Below are 6,055 nucleotides of genomic sequence, written 5' to 3'. Positions count from 1 at the left end.
CCAGAAGCCCATACAATGGAGCAAACTTTCTCCAGAGATGTGTTCTTTGCTCTTTCTTGGCCTCCATTTTGAAACTGTTCATGAGAAAGTTTCTTAAGACACTTTCTGAAATTGTCACCCAGATGTTCCAAATTTAAAATTATGGCCTCATTGAAATCTAATGATGTTATTAAACTGTCAGAATGTAGCATACATTTAGTTACTGGGGAGGACTAAGAATTATAGCGAGCCTCCTGCCCTTGAAGAACAAATAGCCTCCATGCTATTTCATATGTACCAGAGACTGAAAAATCACTCTTAAGGCAGAATACTGAAATTTCATCTAAAACTTCACCCCCTCCCCCACCACTGCAATGTTTCATCTTATATTTGTTCTGCCCTTCATAGTAGATGTGAGACTGAGGAATTTCCCATAATTGCATGTTAATTTTTCTTGGAATATAATTGCTTTACAATGTTGTGTTAGTTTCTGCTGCACAATGAAGTGAACCAGCTATATATATACATATATTTCCTCTCTCTTGAGTCTCCCTTCCACCTACCCATCCCACGCATTTAGGTCATCACAGAGCATCAAGCTGAGTTTCCAGTCTTTTATAGTGTGTTCCCACTAGCTAGCTAGCTATTTTACACATGGTGGTGCATATATGTCAATCCTAATCCCCCAATTTGTTTCACCTTCATTTTCCTCCACTGTGTCCACATGTCCATTCTCTATGTCTATGTCTCTATTTCTGCCTTGGAAATATGTTCATCTGTACCATTTTTCTAGATTTCTCATATATAATTATTAATATGCAATATTTCGTTTTCTCTTTTCTGACACTTCATTCTGTTTGACAGACCCTAGGTCTATCCACATCTCTACAAATGACCCTATTTTGTCATTTTTATGGCTGAGTAATATTCCATTGTGTATTTGTACCACATCTTCTTTATCCACTCACCTGTCATTGGGCATTTAGGCTGTTTCCATGCCCTGGCTATTGTAAATAATGCTGCAATAAATACTGGGGTACATGTGTCTTTTTGAATTCTGGTTCTCTCAGGGTATATGCCCAGGAGTGGGCTTGTTTGTTCATATTGTAGTTCTATGGTTAGTTTCTTTAAGGAATATTCATACTGTTCTCTACAGTGACTGTATCAACTTACATTCCCTCTAACCATGAAACAAGGTATTCTTTTCTCCACACTCCCCCCAGCATTTATTGTTTGTACATTTTTTTGATAATGGCCATTCTGACTGTTGTGAGGTGAAACCTCATTGTAGTTTTGATTTTTGTTTCTCTGATAATTAGTGATATTGAACATCTTTTCATGTGTCTCTTGACCTTCTGTATGTTTTCTTTAGAGAGATGTCTCTTTAGGTTTTCTGCCCATTTTTTGATGGTTATTTGCATTTTGATATTGAACTCCATGAGCTGTTGGTGTATTTTGGAGATTAATCCTTTGTCTGTTGCTCCATTTACAAATGTTTTCTCCCATTCTGAATGTTATCTTCTCAACTTGCTTATGGTTTCCTTTGCTGTACACATGCTTTTGAGTTTAATTAGGACCTATTTGCCTTTTTTTTTTTTTCACTCAGCTAGGAAGTGGGTCAAAAATCTTGCTTACGTCAGAGTATTTCTCCTATGTGTTCTTCTAACAATTGTATAGTGTCCAGTTTTACAAATAGGTGTTTAGTCCATTTTGATTTTATTTTTGGGTATGATATAGTAGGCCAGTTTTCCCAACACCATTAATGAAAAGACTGTCTTTTCTCATTGTATATTCATGCCTCGTTTGTCATACATTAGGTGCTTATAGGTATGTAGGCTTATTTCTGCGCTTCTATCCTGTATCATTTGTCTATGTTTGTTTATATTTTTATTTTTGTGCCAGTAAAATTCTGTCTTGATTACTTTAGCTTTGCAGTATAGTTTGAAGTCACAGATTTTGATACCTCAGCTCTGTATTTCTTTCACAAGATTACTTTGAATATTTGGGGTCTTTTTTGCTTCCATCAGGTGGTTCAGTTCAGTCACTCAGTCATGTCTGACTCTTTGAGATCCCATAGATTGTGTTTCCATACAAATTGTAAAAAATTTTGTTCTAATTCTATGAAGAATGCTACTGGTAATTTTATAGGGATTTCATTGAATCTATAGATTGATTTGAATAGTATATTCATTTTCACAATATTTATTCTTCCAATCCAAGAACATAGTATATTTCTCCATCTGTTTGTATCGTCTTCGGTTTCTTTCATTTCAGTGTTTTATAGTTTTCTGAGTATAGGTCTTTTGCTTCATTAGATAAGTTTATTCCTAGGCATTTTATTCTTTATGTTGCAGTGGTAAATGGGGTTTTCTCCTTATTTTTTCTTTCTGCTCTTTCATTGTTAGTGTATAGGAATGCAGGGGATTTCTGTGCATTAGTTTTCTATCTTTCAACTTTACCACATTTGTTGATTAACTCCAGTAGTTTTCTGGTGACATCTTTAGTATTTTCTATGTGTAATATTATGTCATCTGCAAACACATATTTTTACTTCTTCTTCTCCAACTTATATTATTTTCTTTATCTTCTCAGATTGCCATGGCCAGGACTTCACAAACTATGTTGAATAATAGTGGTGAGAGTGGACAGCGTTTTCTTGTTCATGATTTTAGGGGAATGCTTTCACCACTGAGAATGGTATTTGCTCTATATTTGTCATAGATGGCCTTTATTATCTTGAGGTAGGTTCCTTCTATGCCCACTTTCTGAAGAGTTTTTACCATAAGTAGGTGTTGAATTTTGTCAAAATTTTTTCTACTTCTATTGAGACGATTCAGTCAGTTCAGTCACTCAGTTGTGTCCAGCTCTTTGTGATCCCATGGAGTGCAGCACACCAGGCTTCCCTGTCCATCACCAACTCCAGGAGCTTACTCTAACTCATGTCCACTGAGTCGGTGATACCATCCAACCATCTCATCCTTTGTCATCCCTTTCTTCTCTTGCCTTTAATCTTTCCTAGGATAAGGGTCTTTTCTAATGAGTCAGTCCTTCACATCAAGTGGCCAAAGTATTGGAGTTTCAGCTTTAGCATCAGTCCTTCCAATGAATATTCAGGACTGATTTCCTTTAGGATTGACTGGTTGGATCTCCTTGCAGTCCAAGGGAGTCTCGAGTCTTCTTCAACACCACAGTTCAAAAGCATGAATTCTGCAGTGCTCAGCTTTCTTTATGGTCCAACTATCACATCTATACAGGATTACTGGAAAAACCATAACTTTGACTAGATGGACCTTTGTCAGCAGGGTAATGTCTCTGCTTTCAAATATGCTGAGTTTTTATTCTTTAATTTGTTAATATGGGGTATCACCTGAATAGAGAAGTTCCTTTAGCATTTGTTGTAAACCTAGTTTGGTGTTGCAGAATTCTCTTAGCTTTTGCTTGTTAGTAAAGCTTTTGATTTCTCTGTCAAATCTAAGATCCTTGCTGGGCAAAGTAATGTTGGTTGTAGAATTATCTCTTTCATCACTTTAAATAGATCCTATCACTCCCTTCTGGGCTGCAGAATTTCTGCTGAAAAATCAGCTGATAGCCTTCTGGGGATTTCTTGTACATTGTTTTTTGCTTTTCCCTTTCAGTTTTAATATTTTTCCTTTGCATTTATTTTTTGTTACTTCAATTAATATTGTTTTGGTGTGTTTCTCCTACAGTTTATCCAGGGTGGGAGGAACTGTCAGAGCTTCCTAGACTTGAGTGGCCATTTCCTTTCCCACATTAAAGAAGTTTTCAAGTATAATCTTTTCAAATATCTTGTCAGGCTCTTTCTTTTTTCCTTCTTCTTCCTGAGACCCCTAAAATTTGAACGTTAGTGTGTTTAGTGTTGTCTCAGATTTCTCTGAGATTGTCTTCAATTGTTTTCATTTTGTGTTTATTCTGCTCCTCAGTAGTCATTTCCACCATTCTATCTTCCAGCTTAGTTACTCATTTTTTAAGCCTCAGTTATTGTGCTATTGATTCCTTCTAAAGTACTTTTCATCTCAGTTATTGTGCCATTCATCTCCACATCTTTTCCTTAGTCCTGATATGTTTTTATTGAACATTTCTTATATTTTCTCAATCTTTGTTTGCACTCTATTTTTTTGTGATTTTGGATAATCTTTACTGTCATTACTCTAAATTTTTTTCTCATGTAGTTTAAAAAATATAAGAATATATTTTCTCTTTATATATTTGGTTTTGTAGATTTTTACCTTGCTCCTTTGTCTGTAACATATTTTTTTCTTGCCTTTTTTTTTTTGGATGGGACTGTGTTCCTGTCTTACTAATTATTTGGCCCAAGGTTTCCAGCACTGGGGTTTGCAGAGAGTTGGGTAGAGCCAGGTCTTGGTGTTGAAATGTGGACCTCTGGGAGATCTCACCAGAGTTAATATTCTCCAGTCACTCAGAGGTTCCTCCCATCTTCTTGGGCGTTGACATCCCCACCACTGTCAGCTAGGTTCCCTAAGGTGGGGAGATGCAGACTCTGCATTCTCCTTGGCTCCACCTCAATAAGTCGATTATTTTTTGCTATTATTATCACTGTATGTCTTGTCTAATAAACTTTATGTGTGGATGAGATGTGTGTATTTTGTATACTTCTGTACCCTTATCAGCAGTTATAATGTTTGTATCATTTGGAAACACCAATATATATTTATTGACTAGATGAATGACTTTTGAAATACATAAATAATTTGAAAAAGTTGTGTGTTTCAGGTATACTAACTTACCCTTCTAAACAATCAAACCCACAGAAGCAATGGGACATGAAAATGTCACAGAATTTACCCTACCGGGGCTTTTTACTGATGAGCATATGAAAGTTGCCTGCTTTGTGCTGTTTTTACTTTGCTATATTGAGATTCTCTCAGGGAACATGCTCATTCTTCTCACCATCAGGGGAAGCTGCCTCAGTGAACAGTCCATGTACTTTTTCCTCAGCTATCTGCCCTTGATGGATGTCTGCTTCACCTCCACGGTGGCACCCAAATTGATCACTGACTTGCTGGCCCAACAGAAGACCATCTCCTACAACAGCTGCATGGCCCAGATGTTTTCTGCCCACTTCTTTGGAGCCACTGAGATGTACATATGATGTTCATATGCCCACTTCTTTGGAACCACTGAGATGTTCATATGACTGCTATGCTGCCATCTGCAGACCTCTTCACTACATGGTCATCATGAACAGACAGGTGTGCTATGTCCTTGTAATGGCTTCTGCTATGGGAGCCTTTAGCCATTCAATCATTCAAGTATTAATTATTATTGGACTTCCTTTCTGTGCCCCCAGTCAAATAGACCACTATTTCTGTGATGTATTCCCTTTGCTGAAGCTGACCTCCATGGACACTAGACTGTGGGTGATTGCAATCATTATCACCGCAGGGGTGTTGTCCATTTTGACCTTTGTTGCCTTGGTGATTTCTTACATCATCATCCTGTCCACCCTAAGGACTCACTCATCCAAGGTCCGCCGCAAAGCCCTCTCCACCTGTGGTTCACACATCACTGTGGTCTTCAGGTTCTTCTTGCCCCTCATCTTCACCTATGTTCCCATGGCTGATTCTGTCAGGAACGACAAGGTCTTTGCCATGTTTTACACCATGATTGCCCCCATGTTCAACCCTCTCATCTACACCCTGAGAAACACAGACATGAAAAATGCCACGAGGAAAGTGTGGGGCTGAGATAAACTCTCTGCAGGAAAATGAAGCCTCTGGCTGTCCTGCCCTTTGTCGGATCTAGTTTTACCCACACAATCATTAATGTTGACAAGCACAACAGATACAGAAGGATCGTGTGCTGTCATTCAAAGCTGCAACCCTGAAGAGTGAAGCCCTCCTCAGCCACTGTCCATCTGTCACTTGACTGAGACTCCCTACAAGGGGAGTGGATCAGACGCCCTTCGGGTACTTTGCAGCTCTGACATTCTGGAACATTCTGTCCTTTGTATTCCCTGACATGGCGAGTGCATTTCAGCACCTTTTTTCAGGGAAAGTTGTGAGAACTGCATGGTTGGGTTTTCTGACCTCTTTCA

The 6,055-nt window shown here is 38.2% G+C and overlaps 1 pseudogene; it reads left to right on the top strand.

Moving 5' to 3' along the window:
- The first annotated feature begins 4,774 nt into the window (after positions 1–4,774).
- Positions 4,775–5,729, top strand: LOC147357240 (olfactory receptor 4P4-like; annotated as a pseudogene).
- Positions 5,730–6,055: the final 326 nt, after the last annotated feature.

This window comes from Bos grunniens, chromosome 15 (genome assembly GCF_055505025.1).
Source record: "Bos grunniens cultivar Pamir isolate PY7600 chromosome 15, Bosgru_T2T1.0, whole genome shotgun sequence".
NCBI classification, from domain to species: domain Eukaryota; kingdom Metazoa; phylum Chordata; class Mammalia; order Artiodactyla; family Bovidae; genus Bos; species Bos grunniens.
This window is presented reverse-complemented; position numbering and strand designations above follow the sequence as displayed.